This window comes from Euprymna scolopes, chromosome 3, assembly GCF_053919585.1.
Source record: "Euprymna scolopes isolate OS-2025 chromosome 3, ASM5391958v1, whole genome shotgun sequence".
In the NCBI taxonomy this organism is placed as follows: Eukaryota; Metazoa; Mollusca; class Cephalopoda; order Sepiida; family Sepiolidae; genus Euprymna; species Euprymna scolopes.
The window spans coordinates 83,791,384-83,810,897 of NC_136484.1; positions in this window are offsets into that span (position 1 = coordinate 83,791,384).

A 19,514-nucleotide genomic window follows, 5' to 3' on the forward strand; every position below is an offset into this window, starting at 1 on the left:
AACAACACTCCAGCGGCACACCTCACACCTGAACTGAGAAACTCACCCCGAATTAAGAAGATCTCAGAGACGAGTGAATGCTCCTCAGAAACTGAACTTATAGGTTACACTATCCTAAAAAAAGAGACAATACCATTACCCTAGAACAATGGAGACAAGCTAAATAATATATTAGAGACTATGTTATCCCTTAATCAGATAAAGGCTAAATATCGCCCTTGGACTATATACATATATATGGAAGGGAAGGGATGTCATAATATAGGCTAAGAGACTATTAGTCGCCTAGAGTTATGCCCCTTGGCCCGTGACGTATGAATCTCGTCCGCCATTGTTTCTCAGTGCAACGTTTACTACTAGACAATAAAGAACGCATTTTACACCACCTTCGAGTCTGTTTATCAATGCTTCCAAAGTATGTATTATCACGACAACGTTTACCTAGAATAAAGGTTTTAATGAACTAATAGAAAATACTAGAGAGTACACAGCAAGGGAGGTAATTAGACAATACAGTAAACACAAAATACGAGAGTTTTAATATTACAACATTCTCCCCTTCCCAAAAGAATTAAAGTGATAGTATTAATTAAAGTGTATTTGCCACAGTCATTGATAACGTGATAGTTTTCAACGTTCGCGTAACGATAGTCTTAGGTCCCTGGGCATTCAGGTTTAGGAATTGGAGAAGATATTTCAGTTGTTGTATTTTGTTCTTCTGTAGAAGTTGGATTAGCTAAGTTATTCTCAGCACAAATTTGTTTGACTTTTCTGGATGACCTAAGGTTTGAGTTGGGGTTGGCTTTTTAAGATAGTCAAGTTTCCAATGGGAGCTAGGTCACATAGAAAGACCGTAGACTCTTGTCTGTCAGTTGCACGTGGCCGTACTGGGGGTTTGCTTCTAAAAGTTGTACCTCATTTACTATAGTAATTGTCTGTATTTTTGAGATGAGGTGTTTTCATTGATTGAGATTGTCGGACTGACTTCCTCATCTTGGTTGTTAATGTCACAACGTTTCGGCCGTTTTGCCTTCCGGCCTTCGTCAGGTGTTTTTTGTATCGAACTGGGGAACCGTTTGTTAGGAGTCTCGAACCCAACCCTTTATTATTACTTTATTAGACTCCTAAAAAACGGTTCCCCAGTTCGATACAAAAAACACCCGACGAAGGCCGGAGGGCAAAACGGCCGAAACGTTGTGACAGTAACAACCAAGATGAGGAAGTCAGTCCGACAATCTCATTCATTTACTATGTCGAACATGATGATGCAGTAATACAGGTCCTGGTACAGTTAGCCAAGAGGGTAGAGAATGACCACTAAGTTACTTCCGTTGATAGGAAAATAGTCTCTCGTGAGGAGTGGCATTAGTTGTAGTACACAGTAAAGATCTGATTGAGTGTAATACTTTGCGAAGTGCAGTTTCCCACTGTGACTCTTTGAGATTACTAGAAGCCAATGCCATGGATATAGTTTTCCATATAACGCCATTGTATCGTTCACATTGTCCATTTCAGTGAGGGTTGTAAGGAGCAGTTCGTCTAGTTGCTATGCCTTAACTTGTGAGATACTCCCGTAGGTCTTTGGATACAAATGAAGTTCCTCGATCAGAGTGAATGTATGAGGGTGTCCCAAATATTGTAAAAATTTGGAATAAACATTCGATTACTACAAAAAGCAAAAGCAAATGGAAAACGTGAGTACTCGTTCACTACTACTAGTAGGTACCGGTTCTTCGATGTAGATGGGAGCAGTCCTTTGAAATCTATGTTGAGTCTTTCCATTGGCTGAGTAGCTTTGATAAGAGGGGTTAAGTTTTGAGACTGGAACCTTGGTTTCCATCACGCATGGGTCATTCGGCACACACTTTCTTGATTTCTTCTATCGAATAAGGAGAATTTTGAACTTTCACAAAATGTGCCATTCGTGTGATTCCCGGGTGGCAGAGAGACACGTGGATATCTGATAGTTTAACTTTGTTGTTGATGGCTCCACAATAAGCTCGTGAGAGTGCGTCAGCAGAAATGTTATTTCTTCCTGGCTGATACATGATATCATAAGCATAGCATCCCAATTCCACTTTCCGCCTTGAATTTCATTGTTTTTAATTTCTCAGGGTCTTTTTGAATTGAACATGTAATTCACCGCTTCTTGGTCAGTAACTATTATGAAATGTCTGGCAGATTGGTAGTGTGACCACTTTTTGATTGTTTCCACAATAGCATACGCTTCTTTTTCGATGGAAGCATGTTTGCGTTCAGCATGAGTAAGAGACCTCGAGAAAAAGGCAACTGATCAAACAGCTTGATTGAGAGTGGCCGCTATAATGGTATCTGAGGCATCAGTTTCAAACATTAGGGGAAGATCTTCATTTATTGAATAGAGCAGAGCCTTTCCAATTTCGTCTTTGATGTTATTGAAGGCCTTCTTAGATTCTGTGTTGATGGGAAAAGAGCCATTGTTAACAAGAGGTTTTATTTTCTCTGAGAATTTAGATATCCATTGCGAATAATATGAAAATAATTCAATGACTCGGCGCATAGCAGCCTTGTCTTTTGGAAAAGGTAGTTCCTTGAGTGGTCGTAGTCTTTCACCATCTGGTTTAATTGTTCCGTGAGTTATTGTGTAACCAAGGAAATCTATTGAGGTAATTGACAATATAGACTTTCCTTTGTTGAAAGTCAGGTTATGGACTTGAGCAGCTTTCCGAAATTTTGCAAGATTTTCGTCATGCTCCTTTTGGGTATTCCCGACTATAACCATATTGTCAACATATGCATGAACTCCCTGCAACTTATGTTGCTTGATGATGCTGTCCATCGTTCTTTGGAAACAAGCGACACCATTAGTGTCGCCAAATGGAACTCTACAAAACTGGTATGATTTTCCGTTTGCCTCAAAGGCAGTGTAGATTTTCTCTTCCTCTCGAATGGGTATCTGGTGATACACACTCTTTAAATCCAGGAAGTTGTAAATTTTATATCTGGAAATTTCAGCAGCAAGATCATCCATCCTTGGTAGAGGGTAAGCGTCTAATGATGTGAATCTATTGATTGTTCGACTGTAATCGACAACCGATCTTTTTCTGTGACGCTCACCAGTAACTATTAAAACTTGAGCTCTCCAATGTGAGGTACTTTCTTCAATTACTCCTTCCCAGAGCATTTTCTCAATTTCTGACATTATAAATTGTTTATCTTGATTTCCAAACTTCCTAGATTTAGCTGTAATAGGTTTACAGTCTGAAGAAAGGTTTGCGAAAAGAGATGGTGTTTCTACTAAAGCAGACTGTACACTGCAGGAAACAGAGCTAGGGATTTGGAGACTTCCCTTATGACCACCAAAGTTAAAAGAAACACTAGAATACTGCCTCATGAAGTCTCGGCCGAGAATGACATCACTGCAAAATCCGGTAAAATTTCAAATTTTGTATTAGCGTACCACTTACCTTGTAAATTGATGTTGACAGTACACTGTCTTTTCACTGGAGCATTAAGTGACAAGGAGGCTATATGTACTCTTTCAGTAGCTGGTTGTACTTTCAATTTATTTTTCTTAACAGAAAGATCCAGAGCTCCCAGTGTCTATCATAGCTGTTGTTTCAGTTTTCCCGACTAGAATGTATACAGAAGTTAGTTCTAAACTACCCGAAGAAGAAGCAGATGTATTTTCAAAAAAAATTTTTTTCTTTGTTGGAGGATCAGACAATATGGACAGTAGCTCGTGTGGTTGTGCAGATGCTGGTGTGGCTTGAGATTGAATGGAAGCAGATGTAGATTTGAGAATTTTGACACGCCCTCGTGAAATGACCTTTAACATGACATTTTTTTACAAATGCGGAACCTCACTGAACAAAATTACTGATCGTGTCTGGAATACCTGCAAAAATAGCAAGTAGATTTACTAAGTTAGGCGTTCATTATTCTCTAGTTTTGCTACGCAATGTTTGATAGCTGAAGCTTTTGTAATTAGACTATACTTCATGAACGAGTAGCACCTTTCCCAGAGAGCCTCTCTTGTTTCAGTAGCGCCGCATTTGAAACTGAACATGTTCATGACTTGCGATAATCATAGTATTTTCGGAGCCTATCAAATATTTTGTCTATTCTATATGCCGCTTCTATAATGAAGACACTACTAATAAGTGGAGCATGAATGGTTTTGTTTTCCGTAAGTTATTTTTTTAATTCAGCAATCTCAACCAGATACATTGTTGGAATTTTTTTGTACCAATAATGGTGCACATTTATTATATTTTATCTGGTTCTTGTATTCGATTTTTTGTATTTCGTATCTTTTTTTATTCTTAGTTTCGTACATTTTGGGTTTGTACGAAGCCTCCTTCAAAGAAGAAGGCCTGGCAAGAAACCCCGGGCATGCGACGAGGCATGCTTCTGAAAAATATCTACGTGGGTACGGTTTTGCACGTATTTTTGAAGGAGTGTAATTATTTTAAAGAAGACCTTATTTTACGTGATAAGGAATTTTGGAACCTCCTTCAAAGAAGAAAACCAGGCAAGAATACCCCGGACATGCGACGAGGCATGCTTCTGTAATCCATCTGCGTGGCTACGGTTTTTTGCTTGCATATGGAGGGAGAGAAAATTCTATAAGGACTTTAAACGAAAAAAAAAAAGAAAAGGCACGTGCCTGACTGGCTTTCAATTTGAGAGTACGCTCCTAAAATTTACTACATATGAGAGTGTGATTTAACACTACTATTTTGAATCTTATTATTGTATTCGTTCATGGATACGACACCTTCATTATGAGAACCAGTGTTATTTTTTCATTATATGTTACCTTGGCGTTTTTTGAATTTAATGCCCGTAAAGGGAAAAATTTGCAACTAATTTTATTTTATTGTGAATAAGATCTCTTCTTCATTTCAAAGCAAGACCTTTATATTTTATTCTCCCCCCCCCCACACACTTTTTATTCCATGCTGTTATTTTTTTTTTTTCAGGTTAGTTACTTTAGCGTCGAATTTATCTGGAAGTAAGATAAAATTCCGACATTTTACAAATTTTTTATTCCCTTTTTCGGAACACTTGGAAAATAAAGTATATTCCTTTTTCATCGAGACACGTTTTAATTCTCTTTCTGTAAATGCACTTGGCAAATTTTAAATATTTTTTGCAAATGTTTTTCCCCTATTAAATACATTTAGCAAATTTTTTTCCTTTATTTGGGACACTTTAAATATTAAGTGTACCTTTTTCTAATCGAGATACGTTTTAATTCCTTTTCTTTCAAGTTAGGATTAAATTTAGCCTCTTGAAATTTCTGTTACCTCCTTTACCTGACACTATCAACTTGTCTCTTAGATTTGTTCGACTACTGTGAATTTCTTCCGTTATTTAAAGGCATTTTCAAAATTTATTTTCCCTTATTTAGAAACATTTTGTAAGTTTACTACTTTTATTTGAAGGCATTTTGTAAATTCATGTCCCTTATTTCGGAGTACCTTTCAAATTAAGTATATCCTTCCTAGGTTGAGACCCGTATAATTCTCATTCTGTCAATTCGTTACTTAGCTAGGGTTAAATACACTCCTATCACTGGCCCACTTGTTGACTCTTTCTGTAACCTCCCCGCACCCCACGTCTGTATTTAGAGCCGGCCCGTATAGATATTTCAGCTACTAAATTCCCTTCCCACTTAAGTGGTAACTTGGCGTGTCTCTCAACGCTCCCTTAAGAGATGTGACGACTACTATGTCCTGAGTTTAGAAAACGTGTAATGTAATTTTGTATGTTTCGAATATTCAACATTTTTCGCCTCACTAAAAATTCCCGAATTTAACATAGTACCTCTGTACAGAGACTGGAATGTTATATTTAGTTTATTCCTGAATTTATCATTTTTATGTACGTCTAATTTCTTTATTTATGTCTAATATATTTCACGCTCGCCTAGTGTAGCGCACAATTTTTCACATATATTTTTCTTAATAAAAAGAGATTGAGAAATACGTATATGCTTTCCTTTTTCTACCTTTAGAATTGAAGTTGTAACTTTCGTAACCCTCTTTCGAAATATAATTTACATTTTACTTGCATTAGTTGAATTTCCACGGGTATTGCGATTTACATTGGGAGATACTATAGCATTTTCTGTCCCTAGTCAGTGAATAAGAAATCCTACTAAACTGAGGTAATTTTATTTTTCGTCCTAATTATATATAAAAGGGGCATAAGTATATATCTTGATTTATAATGAACACGTGCGTTCTCTGACTTGCACTTGTGAATTAACCGGGCAATAGCATCTCAGATATTGTATTTTGTGTTGAAGTCTACCTAAAACTTGTTGAATTCGCATGTGTGCGATTACTTTCGTATTTTATTGTAAAAAAGGATTTCTTATATGTTGAAGATATTTATAATTTTCGATAGCGAGTTCATACCCATTTACTTGCGGACTGTGTTATTCTAGGAGCTTGTGAAAAAACAAGTTCCCTTTTTCTTTGCTTAGCCCGTATTTACGTTTGGTTATTTGGATTCTTTCGAAGATACACATGTGACATAGTGGCATGTACCCTCCCCCGACGTAGTTGTATATTTAAACTCTCTTCCCACTTTTTTCCTAGGTTGCATTTCAGTTATGACGAGATCCCTGGCGACACCAGATGATCTTGCTTTTCAAATAAAGGAAGAGAAGATGGGAGAGGAAAAACAGATGTTTATGAGATTCCTGTCCACAGAAAAGAGTAAATATTTCAATGAGAGAAGAAATAGTGAATATTTCGATGGGAAATAAATAAATAAATAAATAAATATGATAATGAGATTCTCGAGTTGGCAGAAAAAGCAATACAGGGTCGTTTTCTGGTTTAGGTTAGAACAACAATTCAAATTATTAAAGAAACAATGTTTTGCTGAAAGGTACAATGACTTGGGTTCAAAAGGTCTGTTTTGGTGTCTGGGGGGTATTGTCGTTGGGTCCATCTGTTGTGTTTAACTGCCAGATCACCAGCCAGTTGGACAGATAAATAAATAAATTGAACCTAGGGAGAGATATGGTCATGAAAGACGAAGAAGAGAGAAAAGAAAGAGAAAATGAAAAGAATAAAATAATGAGTTCACGAGAGAAGGAAAAGAATAAGATAATGGAAAAAAGAAAGAATAACTCCAAAAAGGTGGAGGGAGGAATTTCTGATTAGATAAAAACGATTATCTTTTTTAGAATAGGGTCCAGAGTCCAGAGTGCTTCTTTTTACTGACTGGCATCGAGGTGTCTACATCGCTCTCACCCCACCTGGGGGGGGGCGAAACCCTCATAAGAGCCAAGTTGAAAAGCTCTTATTCTTAGCTAGGAAATTGATTAGTGGAACTTAAGTATGCAACCTGCATCATGAAGCTTGAATCAAAGAACTCGACTAAACAAGTGTAAAATGATTTATGAATAATTATTTTGTTTCGTTATATAAAAATGTCCCAGAGTTTTTCCTTGTTTCTCGATTTGCCAGCCTAAATGAAGATAAAGTTTGTTTCAGATATCCCCTGACGTCAGATGATGAAGGAGACAGACTGGATCCAGCACGAAGCCAGAGTGACAGCCGAAATTGACAATGTTGCCACACGGACTTAGGGTCATGCACATTTCGCGTGCCCTGAGCAGCAGAAGATATTTTCCAGTGACCAGTGAGAGTCTGGTCACCCTTGAGGGGTATATTATATTTGGTGCCGATGACTTAGGTCATCACATCTCTGAGAGGTGCACGAATGAGTAACCACGAACACATTTTTGATGCGTCTGGAACTCAGTTTTCTTGAAAAAGAAAAACATTGGAAAAAATAAGGAAAAAGGAAAATGGCACAGAAAAATGTTTAAAAAAAAAAACAATCGGGGGGAAAAAGAACGATTGAAAAGAAAACTTATTGAAAAGAAAATAAAGACTGACATTGAATTTATCGGAAAGAAAAGAAAGATTGAAATTGAACTTTGAAGGCATAGCTAAAAACATAATAGCCAGCCATCAGAATGCATGAAAAAAGCTATGCTGCAAGGAACAAGGAAGACCAAGAGAGACAGAGGAAAAGAGAGATGGAAAGAAACGAAGTAGACGATAAGAGAGGTAAGGGCAGATTTTTATTGGTTCCTATTGCTTCGCTCAGATTTTTTTTTTATGTGCGGTTGTCAGTGATTAAGTCTCCCGTAACGAAAGTTTTGTCTTGATATGCAAAGTATTGTTGATTTTTCTTCCACTCCCAAAGGAAAAAATTAAAATGAAATATGTATTCGTTAGACTGGTTGGTATGCCGTCGTTGTATAAGAACGGACTCGCATTTGTCACTGATAAGAGATAGAGAGGCAAGTCCCCTTAAAAGGGATAGCAGTAAAAAGATTTAGTAGATATGATAAAGAGGAAGGTAGGGAGGAAAGGTCAACCCTTGAGTTAGGCTTAGCGGTAAGGGTATTTAGTGGCCGTGTGGTGAAAAAAGAGAAAAACAGAGACTAGAAATAATAAAGAAAAGAAATAAGCAGAATAGAGAGAGCGGTAGATAGATATGGCGAACGGGTTTGGAAACGAATGGGGTTGGAAAAAGAAAGACGAAATAGAGATGAGTGAAGAAAAGAAATAAGACTGCGACAGTTGACAGTTTAAAAAGAAAAAAAGAAAATAGAGAAAGAAAAGAAAACATACAGAGAAAAGTACAAGGTGTACTGGTTGCAAAGGCATGAAGAATTGAGTGGTCAAAGATTTAACGGGACACTGGGTGTGTCTGCGTGAGATGCCATGGAAAAGGCATGTGAGAATACGAATATCATAGATATGTGATCTCTCCGCCCGGCCCGCAGTGACAGACACTGTGCACCACTGATGAATGGGGAAACTTTTGAGAATAATGCACCATGAGATAGAATGGTCAATAAGTGAGAGAGAGAGAGATAGATAGAAAGAAAGACGCTCATGCCGAGATAACCTGAAGAATGGTTGTGAAAAGGGAAACCAATATAGGGATTGAGAGAAGTATACCGATCCTTAGAGAAATAGAAACCGGCGGTATCAATGCCGTTCTGATTTTGTAATGAATAGAAGCTCTCATAAGAATAAATTAAAGATGAAGTAATGATTGCCTGAGATTAGTTGTGAGACATTTAGACTGTCAAATAATGGGACGTTTGGTTGGAGAATTTTATTAAAATTAAAGGAAAAAAAAAACAGATTGGGGGAAGCAAGGTTCCTGTCAGCCTAAAAGCAATGAACCAGGTAGACCAGAAGTAGTTAACCGGGTAGCAATCTGATAATGGACTGGGGTGCAACTGTTGGTACTCTTGTGTGCATGTCGGGCCCCTTGTGCGCACATGGTGTTGGCAGGCTGTGCCACGGACCGCTCTTTCAGATGTGCTAGTAGATAGAAACCAATGGGGATAGACAGAAGAGAAACTAAAACATGTGCATCATGGAATTGAATCTTAAATCTTTTTAGTATAAAACAAATGGAGTTGGTAGAATCGTGATTTGATTGAAGAAAGGAAAAATGAAAGGAACTGTTTCGTCTATTTTAATATATTTATTGAAATATACTAATTTTTTTTTTTGAAAAAGAAAAAAAAATTGTTTTTAGATGAGGACTGATAACGTGTGTAATTGTTGTGTAGCATTCTCACCTGCTTTGAATAGAAAATCATTTAGTGTGAAAACTTTCATGAAAGGTGAATAATAGATTGTTGGAAGTGGTGTTAAGGCATTTAAACTGCCGAATAGTAAGTCAGTTGGCCTGAAAGTTTTCATGAATGGTGAATAAAATATTGTTGGAAGTGGTGTTAAGGCATTTAAACTGTGGAATAGAAAATCAGTTGGCCTGAGAGTTTTCATGAAATGTGAATAAAATATTGTTGGAAGTGATGTTAAGGCATTTAAACTGTTGAATAGAAAATTATTGGTTAGAGTTTTCCCAGGGTGTGAGGTGGTAAATTGGTTTGAAGTGGCAGTAAAACATTTAGGCTGTCAAAGAAAAAAATCAATTAGCCTGGGAATTTACATTGAAAAGAAATGAAATCAATCGCCTGGTAAATAGTTTTGAAGCATTTAAACTGTCAAGTAGAATGTCTTAGAGAAACTAACGGTGTTGATATTATTCTGTTTGGAAAAAATTTAAAATGCTTCAGTCAAGAAGGATTTCTACTTCACAGGACGGGGATTGAATATGTTGAGTATAGTGTTGGAACAGTTGTTACACTTGGTCCCTGGCTAGAATGGCGCTGCTGGGACAAATTATGGCACTGAAGGTTTTTAGATATTTTGTAATCGAACACTCTACTGGAGTAGAGCTAATAATGTTTATGTGCCCAACATGTCGCTCAGATTTAAAACCGACCGTATTGATGGTAAATTTGAATTTTTGTATAGCTGAAGAATGGATTGCTATTGAGCGAGTAGACATATATAAATAGAGGCGTAAATGTGACTTGACTGTGCCACGTTTGGTTAGAGTTATTTCAGTCACCAGAATACCACATTTACCTCATTTTCATTTTGTTGACTTCGGACAATCACGTGAGAATTAAGTGAGATTTTTTTTGAAGATAGTGATTTGAAGGGGAGCAATTAGACCCCCGGAGGAACAATAAATTAGTCATGCGGAGATACAGTGTTTGAAAGAAGACACCAGAAATGAATAGAGATCTCTGTTTGAGTCCGTATGAATTATGAGATGAAAGATCTTATTACAATCAGTTGGCTCAATGCACTGGAAAATGTGCATGTGGGTAGTGTGCCTGAAAACTTTTGTCAATCTCGTAGGAGAGAGAATTAATTGTATTTGAAATTCTGTAATTGTATTTGAGAATTCTGGCTGAAAGGAAATAGTTTAGTTGAGGACTAACTAAATTTGGAAAAGAAGAGAAATATAAGAAAAATGGATATGTGGAAAGGATTTGACCTTTCTTTTACTCAATGAGGTGTGAGAGAAATCTGGAGATTGTTTTTTAATTAGCAGATAGCTGGATAAAAATGTGGGAGTCAATAATGAAAGAATTCCCCAGTTTTAAATGTAAGAAGAACTCAGGTAGCCACAGATCACTGACACCGCACCTGAGCAGAGACGGGGATACCAATGAGTGCCCTCTACCAAAACTTGCATAGCGTGCATGAGCTGCAACCATCGACAAAATCCAAGGTTACAAGCGGGGACCCCAAAGTCAGTCCCTAAGCTATTATTAAAAAAGTGAAAGAATGAAAAAAAAAAAACAAATATCAAAAGCGCAAATATTTTCCTGATTGTTTATGATCTGTGAGAAAGAGAAAATGAGCAAGTAGTTTAAAGGGTGTATGAGCCTCCTTTGATAGTGAATTGAACATGGTTATTTTTTCACGGTTGCATGCAGCATGCACATAGATTAAGTCGTGAAGATAGACTGAAAGTAAATAAGAAAAAAAAAATGATGAAAGAAACCCCATGTTTGCATGTACATGGTTTGATGAGTTACAGTTATACAGAAGGACTGAAAATAAAGAAGAGAAACTGTTTTGCATGTACGTAGTTGCAGTCACCTTAAAAGGACTAGTAAAGTGAAAAAAAATGGAGTTTATCAATTGAAAAATGCATTTGTAGGCGAATATAAAAATCCATTACTCATGAGCTGTGGCAGCTTATGATTGCATGGGTGCATATTTGGTTGAATGAGTTTCATTTTCTCTGATGATAAGAACTATGAACTACATAAAATTACTTATGCACGCATATTTAAATATACACAGCAGTACAACCAGAACCATTGGACCAGAACATTTTTGCATGCTAAATGGACAAATTTTTGTCAGTTGCTTTTTATTGACTTTGATTGTAGAATTTGCTAGTTTCGGGTCGGGCTTCTAGTGCAGGTCGCATATATGCCAATTATCTAATTATGACTAATTGACAAGTGAAAGGAAGGGGCAGATATGACGAGATCCCTGGCGACACCAGATGATCTTGCTTTTCAAATAAAGGAAGAGAAGATGGGAGAGGAAAAACAGATGTTTATAAGATTCCTGTCCACAGAAAAGAGTAAATATTTCAATGAGAGAAGAAATAGTGAATATTGCGATGTGAAATAAATAAATAAATAAATATGATAATGAGATTCTCGAGTTGGAAGAAAAAGCAATACAGGGTCGTTTTCTGGTTTAGGTTAGAACAACAATTCAAATTATTAAAGAAACAATGTTTTGCTGAAAGGTACAATGACTTGGGTTCAAAAGGTCTGTTTTGGTGTCTGGGAGGTGTTGTGTTTAATTGCCAGATCACCAGCCAGTGATGGGTTGTTGGACAGATAAATAAATAAATTGAATCTAAGAAGAGATATGGTCATGAAAGACGAAGAAGAGAGAAAAGAAAGAGAAAATGAAAAGAATAAAATAATGAGTTCACGAGAGAAAAGAAAGAATAAGATAATGGAAAAGAGAAGAATAACTCCAAAAAGGCAGAGGGAGGAATTTCTGATTTGATAAAAACGATCGACCTTTTGGAGTTAGGGGCCAGAATCCAGAGTCCAGAGTGCTTCTTTTTACTGACTGGCATCGAGACGTACACATCGCTCTCACCCCGCCGGGGGGGGGGGGGAGGCGAAACCCTCATAAGAGCTAAGTTGAAAAGCTCTTGTTCTTAGCTGGGAAATTGATTAGTGGAACTTAAGTATACAACCTGCATCATGAAGCTTGAATCAAAGAACTCGACTAAACAAGTGTAAAACGATTTATGAATAATTATTTTGTTCCGTTATATAAAAATGTCCCAGAGTTTTTCCTTGTTCTCGATTTGCCAGCCTGAGATGAAGATGCAATTTATTTCAGGTATGCCCTGACGTCAGATGATGAAAGAGACAGACTGGATCCAGCACGAAGCCAGAGTGACGGCCGAAATCGACAATGTTGCCACACGGACTTAGGGTCATGCACATTTCGCGTGCCCTGAGCAGCAGAAGATATTTTCCAGTGACCAGTGAGAGTCTGATCACCCTTGAGGGGTCCACCACTAGACAAGTAAGAATGTAGCCCTGCTGGGTTGCATCTATGGTCCTGTGAGCTGGGAGCGACGAACACGGCCAGAAGTACGTCACAAGTATGCTCCAGTGAACCAGGATAGCGACGGATGCGGCCCGACCCTCTCGAACGAGGGTGAGGGTTATATTATGGTGCCCGGAAAACTCGTCTCGGGAAAACTCGTCCCGGGAAAACTCGTCTCGGGAAAACTCGTCCCCTTTCGTAAGGTAGGAAAACTGGTCCCTTATTGAATAAATATCGATTGAAAACACATTTTATGATCGTAGTTGAGGAGATATTGTTTTTTTTAAATAGACTATAGCCCCCCCCCATAATATTTAAAAAAAAATATTTTTACTTGTTTAATTTTTTTTTTTTTTTTTAATAAAATCGATTTTCTAAGTGCCCGTTTTCTACCTAACTGGCTAAGTTCTTAGTGGTTTCACTTATTTTAAAGCGTTTATTATGTTAAAAAACGAGACCGCATATTTTTTTTATACTAATATAAAAAGAATTTACTTATTTACTGTTGTTATAAAAGGGTAAAATCGATTTTTCTACTTCGCCGACTATGTTGTGTGTTGTTTAATTTATTTGGAATCGTTTATTCGGTAAAGAAAAAAAAACACAGAAAACAAACAAAAAAACATGTCGAGTGTTACGTGAGAACGAGAAATAATGTCCGGTATATCACATCTTAAGAGTCTTGATAATCGCTAAAAAATAGAAAATTAAAGAAATTACTGAGGGAGATTTGGTTTTAAAAAGAAAATAATAAATTTTAGGGTTTGTATTACTGTACACATAGATTCGAAAAAGTTGTCAAAAAAACAAATATATAACAAATAAATGTTATCAAAGGCAAGATAAGTTACTTTCCTACCAAACTGGATATATTTTTTGTGTTTTTATTCAATGTAACATGTTTATTCAGCTTGAAAAACATACAGTGTTTACCGATGTATTGGACAATTCAAAATGGCGGCCGACTCTCTCTTAAACACGGTAAGTTCGGGAAAAGGTGTTATAAATAATAAACTAGACAAACTACTATAAAAAACACACACCGAATATATGTCAACCTATGTCACGGTAATATATATTGAGCGAATTTCTAACAGTATTTTGTCTAGTTTATTATTTATAACACCTTTTCCCGAACTTACCGTGTTTAAGAGAGAGTCGGCCGCCATTTTGAATTTTCCAATACATCGGTAAACACTGCATGTTTTTCGAGCTGAATAAACATGTTAAATTGAATAAAAACACGAGAATTATATCCAGTTTGGTAGAAAAGTAACTTATCGGGTAACCCAACTTTGCCTTTGATAACATTTATTTGTTATATATTTGTTTTTTTAACTACTTTTTCGAATCTATGTGTACAGTAATACAAACCCAAATTTTAATATTTTTAAAAATATAATTTAGAGAGGGGGGTTAAAACTATATCTCCCTACGAAAAACAACCAACAAAAAATGAAATTAAAAAGATTCTTGATAAACGATAGCGGAGTTTTCAATAAAATTGATTAATAAATTTATTTAGTGATTACTTTTTCTCTGAATGATTGATTTTAGAATTTTGAAGTAAAAATTTAAAAAATTAAAAATGAGTTAACGAGAGATTGTTAGCACATGGCATCTCTCGCGCCAAAAAAATATTTCGCTTTTAATTTATTAGTTAATTTTTGCAAAATTTGACAGGACGACAATAAATGTGGATAATTGATAGAATTATTATTTTAAATAACGCATGAGTGCATTTGGTATGAGAGAAAACGAAAACATAACAACAAAAAACTATCATAATTAAAAAACCAAAACAAAAAAGTAACGCTCCCAGTTTTTAATTTTTGTTTTGTTTTTTATTATTGTTTTTATGACTCCAAAAAACATCGTTAAAATAAGAACCAAAAAAATTGTAATTAACTTTGTATGAACATAATAAACGCTTTAAAATAAGTGAAACCACTAAGAACTTAGCCAGTTAGGTAGAAAACGGGCAATCGATTTTATTTAAAAAAAAAAAAACATTAAACAAGTAAAAATATTTTTTAAAAAATATTAGCTGGGGGGCTATAGTCTATTTTAAAAAGCAATATCTCCTTCAAGAACGATCATAAAATCGATATTTATTCAATAAGGGACCAGTTTTCCTACCTAGCGAAAGGGGACAAGTTTTCCGGAGACGAGTTTTCCGGAGACGAGTTTTCCGGAGACGAGTTTTCCCGGGACGAGTTTTCCTAAATTCTTATATTATAGTTTATGATTTTAGCAGAACACAATTTAAAGAGAATTTCCTGGGCGAAAAACGAGCGTTGACTCCCAGTATCAATCAAACAGAAGAAATAGATCGGTCATCCATTTGCTTTCATTGATATTCTAAAGACGGGAAAAATACTGTTCTGTGCTTCAGAATATGTAGTTCGGCCCGCAAAAGACTTATTTTCTTTAGGACACATGACACTAAAATGGCTTTTCAACCCACAGACACCGAGTACATAATTTGAACTGTTTAGCCCTTCGGCATTTCGCCTTTCGAGTTCTTAACCAAATGATCTGTAGCTTCGCACAGCTTACATAATAAAGTGGCCGTCACCTCACGTGGAGAAGAAGACACCATATTGGATTTCATCTTAGGTGAAGAAAACGCCAATTTTGGCGCGCAAATATCCCGCCGAACATCAAGCGGGGCGGCTAATAAATATTCCATAATTTCAAACCCATGGGACATAATATTATTCAGAGAAGGGAACCTTTTACCACTTCTACTCATCAATTCTCTTCTTATAACATTAAGGCATTTAGCAAATAATATGTGGGCTATCAATGCCCCTGAGGTCCCACCCACAGCAAAAAAATCAGTCCCATAGGACTTGTCAAGTTCGGTCAAATCTCTCTTAATTTTTTCAAGAAACGACTTCAAATTTTTAAAAATCCGTTATAAGAGACGGAGGAGGAATAATTTCCTAAAAAACCCCGGTTTTTAATCAAATCAGGGTTTAAATATTTTTCCCTTAACAATTTTAGGGCTCTACATCATAATTATCTGATGTTACATCTAGACTAGAGATTATATTAAATGCATCCCCATCTAGTTTTGATTTAAGCACTAACAGTCTGTCAGCTTTATTTAAACTATCAGTGCAAAATTCGAATTTGGGAGCTCCGACGGGATTTGCCTCCGCGCTAGCAGACGAATTCCGTTCTAATCACGTGGTCTCGTGCGGCGACTGCAAAAAAGTGAAAGGGTAATAATACGAAACGCAATCTACTTATGTACTTATGGCTCATTTATTTCAATGTTTACGTAGTTTGTTGCGCTTGTAATTATGTTGTTGTTTTTTTTTAAACATTTATCTCAAATATATAGCAAATAAATGGGTTCTCCAGCTTTTGTTCAATTTGAAATAATTACGCGTGTACTTATGGCTAATTACGCGTGTAATTATGATTTTAGTTACTTTTATAGCATTTTCAAGTTTTACGATATATTTTTTATTGAATTGTTAGGTGAAAGTACAGAATAGTTACAAAACACCTTCACCTTCCAATGTTAAGTAATAGTTTTCTAAATAATAAAGTTGGCTCATTTATTTGAGTTTTTACGTAGTTTCAAATTTTTTTAGTGTTTACGTAGTTTTATTTTATTTCGTTTATTGGCTAACCAGAAAACCAAAAGAAAATTTTCCCATTCAAATTTACAATAAAATCAAATTAAAAGCAAATATACAACAGATAAATGTCTTGTCAATAAAAATTAGTTTGTAACCTACCTGCATGGTATTTTAAAGTAGTTTTAAAATGTTTGTTTCATATCAAATATTAATCCTTTTTTAATTCGTTGTTACTCTCTCTCCCCACTTTTTCAAAACCAAAATAGATATGTTGTACAAATAAAAAGTATTTAAAACTACTTAAAATACCAACAAATGATGTAGGGAAGTATCAAAGTAACTTTTTATTGACAAAGATAATATTTAATTATTGTATAGTTGTTTTATAACGACTTTTTCCGACTCGCTGTGGATTGTAAAACATACCTCAAATCCGTTTATTTGCAGCAATATTATCATTAGTGAAACAAGTTACAGGAGTCAAATTATTTTTCAACGAACAATTTATTTATAAAAAAAAAACAACAATTAAGCAAAAAGGAACACATATTGAATTACTTGATAAAATTGAGAAATTTGTAGCAGCATATTGTTGAATGAATCAATCTCTGAACGACCGTACGTAGAGTTGTCGCCACATAAATTCATCCAAATGAGAAGGCAATAATTTGCTTTTACATAGCATCCACATATTTTCAATATTGTTTGTGTGTACTTTCGTCACCGGGTCCACATAATGTTTGGAGTGGTCGCTGGTCGACTGTCTTATGGACATATGGAGGGGGTTACGGATATACCAGCGATTCCGTCATAGGCTTTCCATCCATCTGAATGGATGATACTGCCGGGCAGTACCATTTCCTTAATAATAGGAAACAATGTCTCTTTTTTTCTATCCGACACAAATGTTAAAAACCCAATTTTGGAGGCAGTGTCGATACCTCCAAAAACCCACCTCCGTGGTATCCTGCGTCCTCGATGATGCTTCAATTTTTGAAATTACACTTTCGTCAATCTCTACGACTACACCACTTCCCCCTAATTTGATAGGTTTTTTTAATAATTGCTTTGAGCAAATGTCCCGGAAATACCCATACCATATCACTTGGGAGACCTTCGTCAGTATAGAACATTTCATAACGGGGGTCTGATACGCCCAAAAATATAGTAGTTGGACGAAGGTCTCTAGGGGTAGGTTTGATCCTTCTAAAAAAACTTCCTCTTTTGAGGGAAATTAATTTCCCTTTATCTGAAGGACATCTCCAGGATTTTATTTGCTGGTTTGACCGTTTTATTTCGGTCATTTGTCTTTGACAATTGGAACACGTCGGTGGTTCCCTTTTTAATATGCCCCTGTCTCTTAAAAATGACTTAGCATCGTCATGCGTTCCCCAAATCTTACCCATGCTTGTTACATCCATATCGAGTCGAGTTCTGAGTAACCAATTCTATGCGATATGCCCTTTTTCCGCCTTGAGTAGCCACCTGACTTCATAAAAAATACATATATCGTAAAAAAAAATGAGCCAGGTAAATATAAAAGTAACTAAAATCATAATTACACGCGTAAAAACAATATATTACGTAAAAACTCAAATAAAATTCAAGAAAAGCGCGTCATTTCTTATATTTATTTCGTTTCCAATTCATTTTTTGGTAGTTACCGCACGAAATAAGGTCACGTGATTAGAACGGAATTCGTCTGCTAGCGCGGAGGCAAATCCCGTCGGAGCTCCCGAATTTGTTCAGAAATGTTCTGAACGAAAATTTATCATCTATAGACATTCCGGAAAACTTCGGACAGTTCAATTGCATTTTTACAGGCATAACCATCGAAGCTTGCATAAGTTGAGAGGCATCAAATTTTAATTTTAACGAAAGCAATTTTTCTTCTATTTCTGAAATCTCGTTGCAATTTCTCCTCTTCTGGAGTCTTGATTAGAATTTGGTCTATCAGGTCAGGCAAGTTCCTTAACCAAACTCTAATTACTGCTTCTCGGGACTTGATAAAATCTGGTGAAGGGTCGTTAACTTCCAACCACTTCACCGCATTTTCAATGTGAAACGTTTTGGCACCCCATTTAGACATTAGTTTCTTTAGGGCCATATTTCGTGCCTCGAGAACAATTAATAAAATAACAGAGATATAATTTCTGCAAAAATTAAGGTGGCGAAAGCCGCCTATATTATTCCAAAACGGAATTATGAATCACAAGTAAACACGCTAACGAAATGGCCGCCAGCGATTAAGAAGCCAAATTATGCCAAAGCTCTAACGAATATAATCGAGTTACACATTTATAACCGAATTCGAAATTCCCGAGCTACCAATGATGCCTAACAAGGGTGTGTGTGGGGGGGGGGTAAACGCTTTTCTGTCCCCTAAAGATTTTTTTTAATAATAAAATTTCAACTCACATTATCATGTGAAAACTGACAACAGCATCACAAATAATTAATCTATTAACATGGCATCGCAATTACAATCAACATTAGCAATCTCAATTTAAACACGCTAACGAAATGGCCGCCAGCGATTAATCTCAATTAAAATTAATCAATGATTTAAAATCAAATTAATATCCAATACGTACAATAAAACACATTTAAATTGCGAAAAAAAAAGTCATTAACGGTTTCTTACTTCCTGTTTTTTTTTTTACGTCTACAGAATTTGAACCGAAGCCTTTTTTCCCCCAATTTAGTCACGTACAAATGACCCATGTGGGATCTTAATTCGAAAAAATGCAACTATAATACGCTAGTCACTTACGACCCCAATTTCAAGGTCGAATTAAATTATTATATAACGCAATTTTGAACGTAAGAAAAATTCCAAAACTTTTGTTCTTACTTACTTTTTTAAGAGTGCAAACATATCGTCAATCGAAACTTACTAAGTCTTATTAGTTTTTGCGACATA